Source organism: Sciurus vulgaris (assembly GCF_902686455.1).
Source record: "Sciurus vulgaris genome assembly, chromosome: 12".
Lineage (NCBI taxonomy): Eukaryota > Metazoa > Chordata > Mammalia > Rodentia > Sciuridae > Sciurus > Sciurus vulgaris.
In genome coordinates, this window is record NC_136473.1 from 95,428,277 (window position 1) to 95,440,701 (window position 12,425).

The 12,425-nt window shown below is 37.4% G+C and overlaps 1 long non-coding RNA gene across 2 annotated transcripts in view; it reads right to left on the minus strand.

Annotated features, from left to right (window-relative positions):
* LOC306641649 overlaps positions 1-10,557 on the minus strand; it is a 34,385-nt gene extending 23,828 nt beyond the window's left edge. For both annotated transcript variants that reach the window (XR_013758231.1, XR_013758232.1), the window contains exons 1-2: positions 10,203-10,557; positions 973-1,083 (exon numbers count right to left, since the gene is read on the minus strand). This is a non-coding gene — a long non-coding RNA (uncharacterized lncRNA). The remainder of the gene's footprint in view (positions 1-972; positions 1,084-10,202) is intronic.
* Positions 10,558-12,425: the final 1,868 nt, after the last annotated feature.

Consider the following 12,425-nt stretch of genomic DNA (forward strand, 5'->3'; position numbering starts at 1 on the left):
ACGTGACTCGATTGATTTGAGGAGAGACACAAGCTTCAGGCTACATAAAATCTCCTCCAAGAGAATATGCAGACAAGGTTGTAAATAATTGCTCTCTAAGGTGATCTTAAAGGGATTGTGGGTATCATCTTGGGCTGGTTATTTTATTCAACAGTGGAATCTTTTTAAAAATCTTCTTGGATGGGGAGCGGGGTGAGGCAGACGAGAAGGTTGCCAATAACGTAAGCTCTCTGCACCCAAGGAAGGGGAAAAGGAAGGAACAGGATGAGGCGGGATGGGTTTTATCTTCATGTGAGTAAGTTCCTATTAAATCCCCCAGTTTAAATAGCAAGTCCCGACCACCTCCCACAAATACATTCAGTCGACCTGATAATTTTACCTGAACTGAAAGTAAAACTCAAGTCAAGTCATCTACCAGTGGAGAGTTAGGGAGGAGATCTGGAAAGTTTAAAAACATACTGAGTCCCACCTTCAGCTCTGACCCCTGCTTGCTCAGGTAACCAGTTACTCAAATTTCAGTCCTCAAGTAATTTTGTACTTCCACAGAGGATATTTACAGCTAGGTTCCCCCTACTCCCTGGAGCCTAAAGTTAGTTAGATTCTCCTGTCTGATGAATTAGTCAACATGCATGGTTTGCCTTTGAGTTTCTAAGAAGTTGACTTCTTTCGTTAGCTAATCATTCTTCTTTTTCAGTGTATGTGTACCTTTTTATTTCTTTATTTTGAAAGTTTATAAGAAGAAATCTAGAAAAAATACCTAATCATAAATCTTACTTTCATTGATTCTTAAATTCAACCAAAGATGATTGATTAAAAACAAACAAAAGAACCTAGAAGCCCCAAATAATGTTACCACATGCAAGAAGATGGTACCCTTCTTGAGAAGGGTACCATTCTTGAGAAAGCTTGCTGCTGTGGCCAAAAGACCTGACAAGAACAATTAAAGGAAGCAAAGTTTATTTGGAGTCTTACCGTTTCAGAGGTCTCACGGTCCATAAACAGAGAGCTCCATTCCTTGGGACTTAATGTTAGGCAGAACATCAAGGCGGAAGGGTGTCAGAGGAAAGCAGCTGGGAACATGGACTGCAAGAAACAAAAAGAGAGCCCTTCTTAACAAGGACAAAATACATACCCCAAAGGACCCACCTGTCCAGCCACACCCTACCTGCCTACAGTTACTGTCCAGTGTAGGTTAATGCATTGATTAGGTTAAGACTCTCATAACCCAGTCATTTCATCTCTAAACTTTCTTGTGTTGTTTCACACATGAGCTTTTGGGGGACACCACACATCTAAACCATAATAAGTCATTGAGAGCTAAGTTGCATTTCAGCCACAGGAAAACATCTTAAGGAGCTGATTTCCAACATTATTAGCAGATGTTCTCAACTCTGCTGTGCTGTGAGCTACTCAATCTTCCAGATTGCCAATTAGAACACTGCTTTATGAAGCCTTTATCAAAGACCGTCTTTAACACATTTGCCCCAAACTCTTAACAGACGATGTATTTTTCAGTTTTGATTGGAGTGCCCAGGTATAACATGATACGTGGGAGCTGGTCAATTAATTTTTGATAGGAAAAAAGAAGAAGACATTGAGGTAAAAGAGACAGTTGTTTTTCTTATAAACCTATCTGAGATCCAGCAACATCTGAACAATGAGAGTATAGGATTGACTTAACCCATAGTTATTAGGACTGTAGAATTGACTTAAGCCACTGTTACCAGGGCTTGATGTGTGCCCGTCACATGCCACACACTTTCCACATGTTCTCCTTTAATTGCCTACTAATTGAGGACTTATCATCCTCAAATTCAAGTTGAGAAAACCAAGATCCAAAGAAAACAAATAAGTTGCCCAAGATCATAAAATTAAACTGAGTTTAGAAGATATGAGGATTTTGTTCCACAAGCCCAGGTGTGGCACAATGCAGCTCATCACACAAGTCAAGGACAAACTTTCAACTCAGTATAGTTGTCCTCCTCCCACACACAGGCTATTCCAGCACGTAAGGAATGTTCCCACGGCATGGGAATCTGCTTGTGGAAATTGGGATGAACGTTATTTGCAGGTCTGTTTGTTCATCAATTCATTTTTAATGACCCTGGCATACTGATTAGATTTACTTAAATATAATAACCATGTTGAAACAAACTGTATTTAACCCAGATTCCTTCAACAACAATTTAAACCCACTTCTTCATTGTATCCTCAGGAGAGAAGGGAAATATCTGATAATCTGTTTTCTTTTAATAAGACTGTCATACTTTTGAAAAATTATAATTTGATAGTGTCTCTTACACAGCAGCAAAAAAATAATAATAATACAATCGTTTCACTATAGTGAGCATTGACCAGCCTATTATTATTTATGTATTCATTCTTTATTGGATTATTACAGTATCTTTTCCCTGAAGAGCTCAAGGTTCTGTTTGAGAACTTTTAAGCTGCAAACATTATTTCAACATAATGAGCCTGACTCTGTCTCCTACAGAAAGAGCGCAGAATATCACACATTTAGCCAGAAGAGGATCACTAATTCTAAGCAAGCCAAGGCCAGTCTCAGAATGCAAAGTACCCAAAGAGGGGCATCTCTGTTGGGAATAGGAGCAGGAGCAGAAATGATAAAAAGCATCACCATTTCTTTGCCAGGAAGCTTATCTGTTGCAGTGTGGGAAGAGTGTGTGAAAGGGGGGTGGGAGAGAAACAGAAGCGCATGGGAGCAGGAGACGGCAGAAGCAGTGATGCCGAAAGGGGATAAACAGACGAGAGAAGCAAAAGATGAACAGAGTTGGCAACCTCTGGGGAGAAACCAGGAAGCAGGAACTGTGATCAGCCCTGACCTTGAAGTTCATCCGTCATTTTTCATTATTAAATAGAGTCATCCATGGCCAATGGGAGAACTACCTTTGAGGGTCTTCTAGAACATTTTTCATCATGTAAACTTTATGCCAAACACACTGAGATTATAAAGAAATTAACTAGATCACACAGTGAGCAAGGATATCACTATTAACACATGTATGGTCTCAGTAGGAACTTGGGCAACCTTGACACGAAAGCATGGATTTTCTCCATATTTTTTCCTCAGTTCTCCTGGATAGTAGAGTCTGTTTCATGAGATTCATGTGCCCTGAGTAAATAACAGCCTCATCAGATTCAAAATGTGAAATCCTTTCTTCCTGACACTGCAATTCAACACTGCTTCCTTAAGTAGCTGGATTAAGATGGAGAATACTCTTGTCAAATTGTCAATATCAACTGATGCTATTAAAAAACAAAAATACCTATATACCATTCTTGAACAAGAGTGTCTTTTTAATATTCCCAGAGAGAATACTAGCAGGATTGGAGGAAATTCTTTGTGGAGTGACTTGACTGGAGTTACAGGGTGAGTCTACCAAAGAGGGTCATGAAAGACTCTCTGGAAAGAGCAGATTTGTCCTAGGATGACAAAGCATTTGTTTTACAGAGTATAGTTCCTCAGAATCACTGAAAAAGCTGAGGATTTCCTCTCCTACTCTTACCCTAGCTGTGCTTAACCTGTCTCCCAAATAAATGTCAGGAATATATTTTTAGAACATCAATTTGACCGAATATCTGTATAACTAGGATTACTAAATATTTCAATCTGGCCTTGTTCCTGAATACATATGCATAATATACTAAGGAACAGGGCCAGACTGAGAATATGTGTGTATATGTACACACACTATCCTGAGAATACATATGCATGTGTGTATATATATATGTGTGTGTATGTTGTATATGAATATATATATACACTAATTGACTACATCAGGATTAAGAAATTAAGTTATGAGTCACAGTGACCTGATTTTACTTCAGACCTTGCTGCTTAGCCATTGGATGATGTTTTTGTGATAGCTAAGTGAGATAATGTATATATAGTGGATGGTATAGTACATGATTACCAAGTAAGTATATAATAAACAGGAGCGTTTACCAGCATCATTATTATTGTTATCAATTCTGACCTTTTTTTGCTCAGCCAAAAAAAAAAAATACATAACCAACCTTGATTTCTTATGTATCATCACATACCCTGTGCCTAAACTTTGCTCTGTTTTTAAAGCCCTTTAGTTTTCTTCCTGGAAATTTTAATATGGCATTTTCCATAAAAATTGCAGTTTATTTCTATTCATCTATTATGCGACTCCTTTACAAAACGACAAGCCCTGAGTGGACAGGTCTGTATGATTCATCTCTGCGTCACAACACTAGCCACCAACACTACAGATAGCAAACACAGTGGCATGAAAGAATGAAGTAGATTTGGCATGTTCTGCACACTATATAAATCCTTAAATTGACAAAAAAGATTATTTTTTTTTTCAATGTGGGTCCAAAGGGTAGTTGGGAAAAAACTCTGTGTGTGCATCAGTGGCTGTGCTGTGTGAGCCATTTCCTATACCACAGGGAGCACAGTGAGTGGCAGCTGCTTTATTACTGATTGAAAACTGGTTAATGAATTATGACTGCTTAGCATAACAGAGAGGTGAGTAAATTTGAAGAGGGCCAGGTTGATCAGCAGAGTGATTTAAATGTTAGAAAATAGGATTTAGGATGAGAGGCTGAGGGAATTGGGGTTATTTAGCCTAGAGAAGAGTATGGGAGGAAGTCATGCAGCAAGCGAAGGCCAGCTGTTCTCCATTTTTAAAGACTAATCCATGTAATGAAATGCAAGAGGTGATGTGTTAAAATAAATTCACCAAGGGACTAAGGATTTTTTAAACATACATTTGTATTATGACTTTGGGGAACCTTCAAATTTAAGTTATACTTGAGAATTAGGGTTGAAAAAACATAATGGAAATAGCCATAATTAGATATCTGGAAACACATATGAGTTTAAATTAAATATGATATTAGTAAAAATACAAAATATGCAAAGAAACATGCAAATTTATAATTGTGTATATAACCCTAACTTAACAAGTTTGTTGTGCATTTATTTCCAAGAAAATTGTTTAAATTTAGTAAGGTTTGATTCAGATAGGATTTGTTGCAGGCTTTTCCCAGGAGATGAACTAATCTAGAACTTTATGGGTAAAAGAAATGTGCAAAGTAATTAATACCACAGAGTTTGACATAATCTGGATTTGGTAATGAAACGACTAGGACTTGATGATTTGGAAAAATAGTTTAAATTTCATCTCACTTTATGTAATTTACTTCACAAAACACATCAGTTGCATCACATTATAAATGCATTAAAACAAATTGCAACTTCAGAACAGATCATTTTATGAGTCTCTTAGCAAAGAATTATCTTGGAACTTAAAAATCATATTTATATGGCTATTTCTGAGGCTATGTACTTAGTGGATATTAGAGAGCTGAACATACCTATACAGAAGTATATTTTCTAATTTTACCCCAAGGATGAATGTTTGCCTTGGTGATTTTCTATGTAAGACTTTCTTTGCTCACTGATGATTTAGAGTTTGCCTGTAGATCTGGTCTGATAATAATTACTCCCATATGCTGAATGCTCTATATGTACACTATTTCTATACCTCCCAGTGCTTGAAGTTAGTCCTATTGCTTATTTTATAAGCACTATTTTCTAGATGAAAGAACTTTCCCAAGATGCCGCATTTAGAGGGAAACATAGTTAGCACTCCGTTCATGACACAGGACTCTAGGTCATGTGTCTTCCATTTTCAAATGGGTTCTTGAGAAGTAATGGACGACACACATGAGTAACAGCAATAGGAGATGGTCGAAATTGTGCAGTCTACAAACCTGGGATATTTTAAAGAAAATATTTGCAGAACTGATAGAGTACAGTGACCAAGATTGTGAAGTCTGGAATTAGATGGTCTGGACTCAAATATGGGCTGCTGAAGTGTAGCCAAACACTGAAGGAGCTTCGCTTTCCCTCTCTTTATGAGGAATATGATAAGTGTAGTATGTGCTTCCTAAGACTGTGATATGAAGTAAAATCCTGAATGTACAATACTTATCACAATGTAGGCATACAGTAGTTGCTCAATACTTGCAAACAAACATGCTAAATTATGCATTGTAAATGAAGATGCTAAATTATGCATCTGATGCAGATGTAGAAAGTCCAGCCTTCCTCTTTATATAGCAAAACAATGAAATTCTGCATTTGGAGTGAGCATGTAAAATAGGCTTTGGTGTATTATTTTACCATTTCCTCTTTTTCCATCCTTATACTTTCACTCCAGTTTTGTTGTTGGACTGGAAGATAATAAAATGGTTGCAGTATCCTGCCTTTCTTTTACAAGTGTTTTAATTTGTATGTTAACTCATTCTCAGAGGCTGCTGTTTAATAATACATCTTTCCAGGAAAATGTATCTTTTAAATTAAGTTGTTTGCATTTCAAATGCAATATGGAAACAATGAGAGCATATTTCCATTATTCTCCAGCCTTACGTTTCACATCTCCTTCATTGAAAGGATGATGCTTCCTCTTCGTAGCTGCCTACATAGGCTTAACAGATACATGAGCACCATCTTTTGGCAAAGATGAATCATGAATTTCGTTTTTTTTTTTTTTTTCATGATGCTTATCTCTCACCTCTTACTTTGTATTGGTTTTCCTAAAATTGACTCAAATGCAGATAAAATTTAATTAGTTATATTGTCAACTTTGTTTAACTTCACCCTTTAAAAAAAATGAGCAAAGCAACTTATTTATTGTTTTCACAACAGCTCTAAAACAACAGAGATACGGTTTAATAATATGTTTCATTGGATCCACAGCCATCTTATGTCTCTGCTTATAATATACCTCTGTTCAAAAACTCCAGACTCAGGAGGAGCACAAACTCCCTGCGAGTCCTTGGTACAAATGGGGTCAGAGTTGCCAGGTGATACCTCACTAACTACCCATGCTTCTTGCAGAATCGTTCCATTCTGAGGTTGGATTCCAGTCTGTCTTTCTTGCTGGTGCAAGCCCCTGCCAAGCTTTGTGTCAGGACTTCTACAGTGACTGATGTAATGGAGGCAATGATGTTACCATCTCCTGTTTTATATTTTAAAACTCAATACACAGCCAGGTGTGGTGACACACACCTGTAATAATGCCAGCTACTCCAAAGCCTGAGGCAGGAGGATCACAAGTTCAAGGCCAGCCTCTGCAACTAAGCGAGCCCCTGTCTCAAAATAAAAATTTAAAAGGCTTGGGTTTTTAATGATTTGATCCCCAGTACTGAAAAAAACAAAGCCAATATAACAAAAGAATCCTGAATCTATACTTATTCAACTTACAAGAGAACTGAGCTGCACAAATTTAGTAAAGTCACTATATAGGGGAGAATTTTCCTTTGTTTATATTTTAGTCTTGATTTCAACCTTCCCTAATAATTTGATATATGTAGTTCAATCTTTAAGTTCAAATATTTAATGCAGAAACTCTTAGATTTACAGCGAAGTCTAGGAAAGAATATTAGATGTATAGACTTAGTTTGCAGTGACTTGCTGATTATTATGTCTTGGACACAACAATCAATATATATTTTCAATGAAAGCATAAATTTCATTAAATTCTAATTAAAGAATAAATTCTTATGACACTATTTTCAATGCCCTTCTTTAGCATCATTGTTCCCAATAAATGTACCTAGGCCTGTGCTGCAAACAACCTGAAGAATTATGGAATATTTTTAGATTTCTAGGAAAACAGCTGTGTCAGATAACATGCAAACTACAAGCTCATGGTAGTTCACTGCTTTAATATTAGATCATAGTATATTCCTTTTGATGATGTAGTATCTTTGTAGGGCAGTATTTTCTGTCATTTCTGAATTTAAAAAAATTTTTTTAAATTGCCATGAAAAAAAAATCAATGTGGAATAAAAATGAAGGTGGCAAAGGCTAATCCAATGCTGAAGTTTGAGGAGTTGTCTAATGTCCAATTGATGTACACAGTCCATTAATAATTAATCGTGGTTATTTAAGAAAGAAATGTAAAATAATTTTTCTCAATGTAAGTACCTTACTTTTTAAAGTAGCTACTGAGTTGTTAGTACATAAATATTTAATAACCCCTTATGAGCAATGTGAATAATTACTGAGTCACTGAAGGTGCTGTGAACCAAGAAATTTGGAGACCTCTTCTTCAGCATTTGGTCACTGTTAGAAGGATGTTCTGAGTAGAAGAAACTTCACATGCACCATCTCTGCAGGGAAGGGGTGTCTGACATGTTTAGAAGCCGGTGTGTGTGTAGTACAAGAGAAGAGTACTAGGCCACCAGCACTACTCATGGACTAGCACTGACCAGTGCCAGCACCCTTGTGATGGACTGGCACAACATGATATGGCAGAAGAAGAGCAAGTCAGTTTTGAAGCACATCGTAGACCTAACTATTGACTTAATATTCTAACTGAAGGCAATTGTTAAGGATGTTAATACAGAAAAGCACATGCTCAAAGTTATATTCCAAAAGAAGGATAATTCTGAAAGTCACTCTCAATAACAATGTAGTATTTATAAATATCTGAGACAAGCTAATAATCCATGGGAGATAAGGACAAGCTAAACCAATATAAGTCTAATTAGAGTCAAATGGTTGGATCATATAAATATATATGTATATATAAATATATATACACACACATATACACACACACACACACACATATATATATATATATATATATATATATATATATATATATTCTAGAGAGCAGTCATTAATTGAATGTGAGATCAAAAGAGATTTAAGAAGAACAACCAGACTTGTCTTTCACAATTTGAAGATCGGTCTACACATCAAAATAAGCAATCCATATGGAGGAATACACCTTTATGGAATAATTAAGTAGAATGGTATAAGAGAACTATATATATGAATCTAGAGCTCCATTTAAAAAAAAGAAAAAATAAGAAACAGTGATGTTTCATACCATTAAAGTGAAACAGGTTATCCTTCTACATTTGGAGCATAAAGAATGATAAAAAAAAAAAGTAGAAAGCCATAATCTCTGAGATTAGGTTCAGTTAAAAAAAAAAAATCCAAAATAATGGAAGCAAACTAAGACTGAAATGATCATCAGAAACAAGGCACATGGTTTTCTGCTCTACTTTCTCAATGCAGGTTCCAAGATGATTGTTGGAGCTTCAATATCTTATCAGGCAGAAAAAGGAATACAAAGTGTATCCATTTCTTTCTCTCTCTCTCTCTCTCTGTCTCTCCCTCTCTCTGATGTCTACATCACAAGTACCCTTCCTTCACTTAGCCTGGGTCAAAAGTAAGATGTCAGGTGACCAATTCATCAAGTTTTCCTGCAACCTTCCCAGTTTTATTGCCAAAAGACTCATACCCCAGAAAAATCCCTTGGTTTCAGGCAAGTTGGGATGCTTGGTCACTCTTGTCATATCTAGCTGTGAGAGAGGCTAAAACAGCATTTTAGCTGTTGAAACATGAACCTCCATTAAGACAAGAGGTTCTGTTCCTCAGGAGGAACATAGGTATGAGTGAGCAACCATAGATGTCGCCTTCTGTGACTGGTAATGGAGACCTGGCCACACCATGCTTAGGAATTGAGTGGAGACCGAGGTCATTAAGATTGAAAAATAAGAGCAACAATGGTAAAAGAAATCACAAGGGTAAATTTCATCAAATGTCATATAGTCAAATGCCACAGACAAAGCTGAAAATTGTCCTCTCAAGGTTAAGTTTCAAAGTAATACAGCCATAGAGTTGGGGTAGATATCCAAGGAGGAACGGGTGACCAAAACCTGGAAAGCAGTCCAGAAAGGGAGGGTAAGAGCAAACAAAAACAAACCTCACTTCCCTAGAAACTTAACCGCCATCCTCCAGTAAACCTTTCCATCGTTGATGCTTGAACACAGTTTGAGAACACACATTTTCTCTGCCTTGGAAACCTTACTTCCTTAACAGAGAGCTTCCCTGCCTGACAACTTCACAGAGTTCTTTATCTCTACCTGGGGCAGGCCCTGTCCACTGTCAACATCCCATCAGTGAAAAAGAAAAGTTCAGGGACTTAATTCTCACGTTGTCACCTCTATGACCCTAAGATTCTTGACATAAAGAGGCAGAGACTATGGCTTTTGATAGCAAATGAAACATAATATTGTGAAGATAAAAAGAGGACCTCCTCTTCCTTCATTGCCTCCTGTTTTTTATACCACCCATTTTTTCCAGCTTACATGCACAGTGACCTCACCACACCAGTGTTCACCTTATCAGGATTTTGAGACCACAGGTGGCACCTCGGCTTTCTCCCACCAGCTTTCCACTGCCTTCATTTCCAGTCCTATCCAGCTTAGCTCGCAGCCTATCACATCCGTCACACTTTTTTTTTTTTTTGGCAGAGTTCTTATTTCCTCTGTTCTTCTCCTGATAAATTCTAGAACAGTCCCCGAGCCCTGCTAAAGGAACTCACATTAAACTTCTTGTCAACTCTCTCTTGTTCTTCACAAGATAGCTACTGGATTCTCAAAATTCAGACCACTTCCTTCAGCTGCCTGCACTTTAATCTCAGCAGGTGATCTTAACCTCCCACCTCAGAGATCAAAGAGAAGCCATCAAAGAGGAGCTACCTTGAAAAGCTGCATGCGTGCACTCAATTCGGTCTTCTCTGGTCTTCTCTCTCATGATACTGACAACCACTCTCCTTCATCCATGTGTTTCCTCGCCCCCTCCTTTTTTGGCACTTTCCGACACATAAGCAAGAAAAACTTTCTCTGTAAAGTCTTCTCTTGATTATTTTGTTCCTATCCTCTTTATAGTCACGTGTTTTAAATTTGTTCTTTAAGCTCCCTACCTCTCACCAACTAGTTTGCAAAGTATTCCGCTCTGGATTCTGCCCCTCTCACTCCACAGCAGTGACCCTCATTTTACTGCAGGTAGCCAACATGCTTTACATCACTTTTGCTTGAACTGGATCAGGACATGGTAGGGCTTCAAAGTCAAAGTAATCTGAGTTTTCAGATTACAATTTCGCCACTGGCTATCTGTGCAAGTTTGGACAATTTGTTAATCTTTTAGTACCTGATTTTATTTATAAAATGGACATAAGTTACCTAAAAGAGTTGGTTTGACAAGCAAATTAGAGAAATGATTCTTAGAACAGCATACTGTACAATATATATGTTGAGTAAATGTTCATTGTGTCCTGATCATTTTTATACATCTCCTCGAGAGGAGACAGTTCTCTGTGGGGTTCTTTAGCATATCATGAGAAGAGGCAGGGAAAACCTTTTTGTTCCGGAATATTTTTTCAAGGATTTTTGTGTATGTATCTTTTTGGAACATATTTTTGGAGAAGGCATATTATTTGCTGCTAGGTATACTAAAGACAATGTCACCCTCCCTGGGAAATAATCCTCTACACTTCATGACATATTTGTCTTTGGAAACTTGTCACGGCACCTTCGTCCTGAAACTCTCCACCCTCAGTCTCCGCTCTGCTTCACTCTTGGCACCAGTTTATCTACGTCTTTATAATTGTGAGTCTAAATTTATATCCACAGTCCAGTTCTTTCTCCCAATCACCAGAATATATATGTAAGCAATCGTTAAACACATTTACTTTAATATTCATATCTCAGAGGTGTCTCAAAACCAGAATTATTGAAAACTGAACTGTATCTTAGAAACCTGCTCCTGCTTCAATGTCTCCTATTCCATGGATGGAGCTGCCTCCCCACTCCTCAGTGCCCTCTCCACCAGCCCATCAACCACTACCAGGTCCTTTCTGCCTCCTAAGTAGGTTCTGAAAAGAATCGATTCTCACTATCCATACTAATGTCACCATAAATCAAGCTACTGTGATAGTCTCCTAAATGGCCTCTTTTTAATCTTTGCTCTGCTATTTATCACACAGAAATATAGTAATCTGTTCAAAATTCAAAACTTTAAAAAAAAAAAATAGTTTTAAATGGCTTCCCATTGGCTTTATGTCAAAGTCCAGTCTCTCCAAATTGGTTTTCAAATCCTGGAGCCATATTCATTGATTCTGCCTCTTCTTCCAACCTTCTACTCCTCAGTCATACTAGGTTTCTCTATTATCTATAAATCTCCAAGTCTGGCTCACCCCAGGCCGTTCCCCATACTGTTTCTTCCTAGTATTGCCAGGTATCCAGTATTTAGTTGGGCAATCTATGCTACGTCATCCTGTCAAATAAGAATAAAAAGTTTAAAATGGATGCCTATGTTCATTCCTTATCATTAAATAGCTACTTTAAAGTACAGCTATCTGCTCTGGTAATATATCTAAATAGCTTTTGGTACTTTGTGAATGGTATAGAAACAAAATGGCTGCCTCATCTGAGTTTCCTCTCAATCCAAGAGGAAAGACAGCAGCGGGTTATTAGGGCAGACTCTTCTCCTACTTTGGAAACATTCAGTGTAATGAAATTTCCTGGGAACACAGATGTATGTCTGTACTCAAAGTACTTTA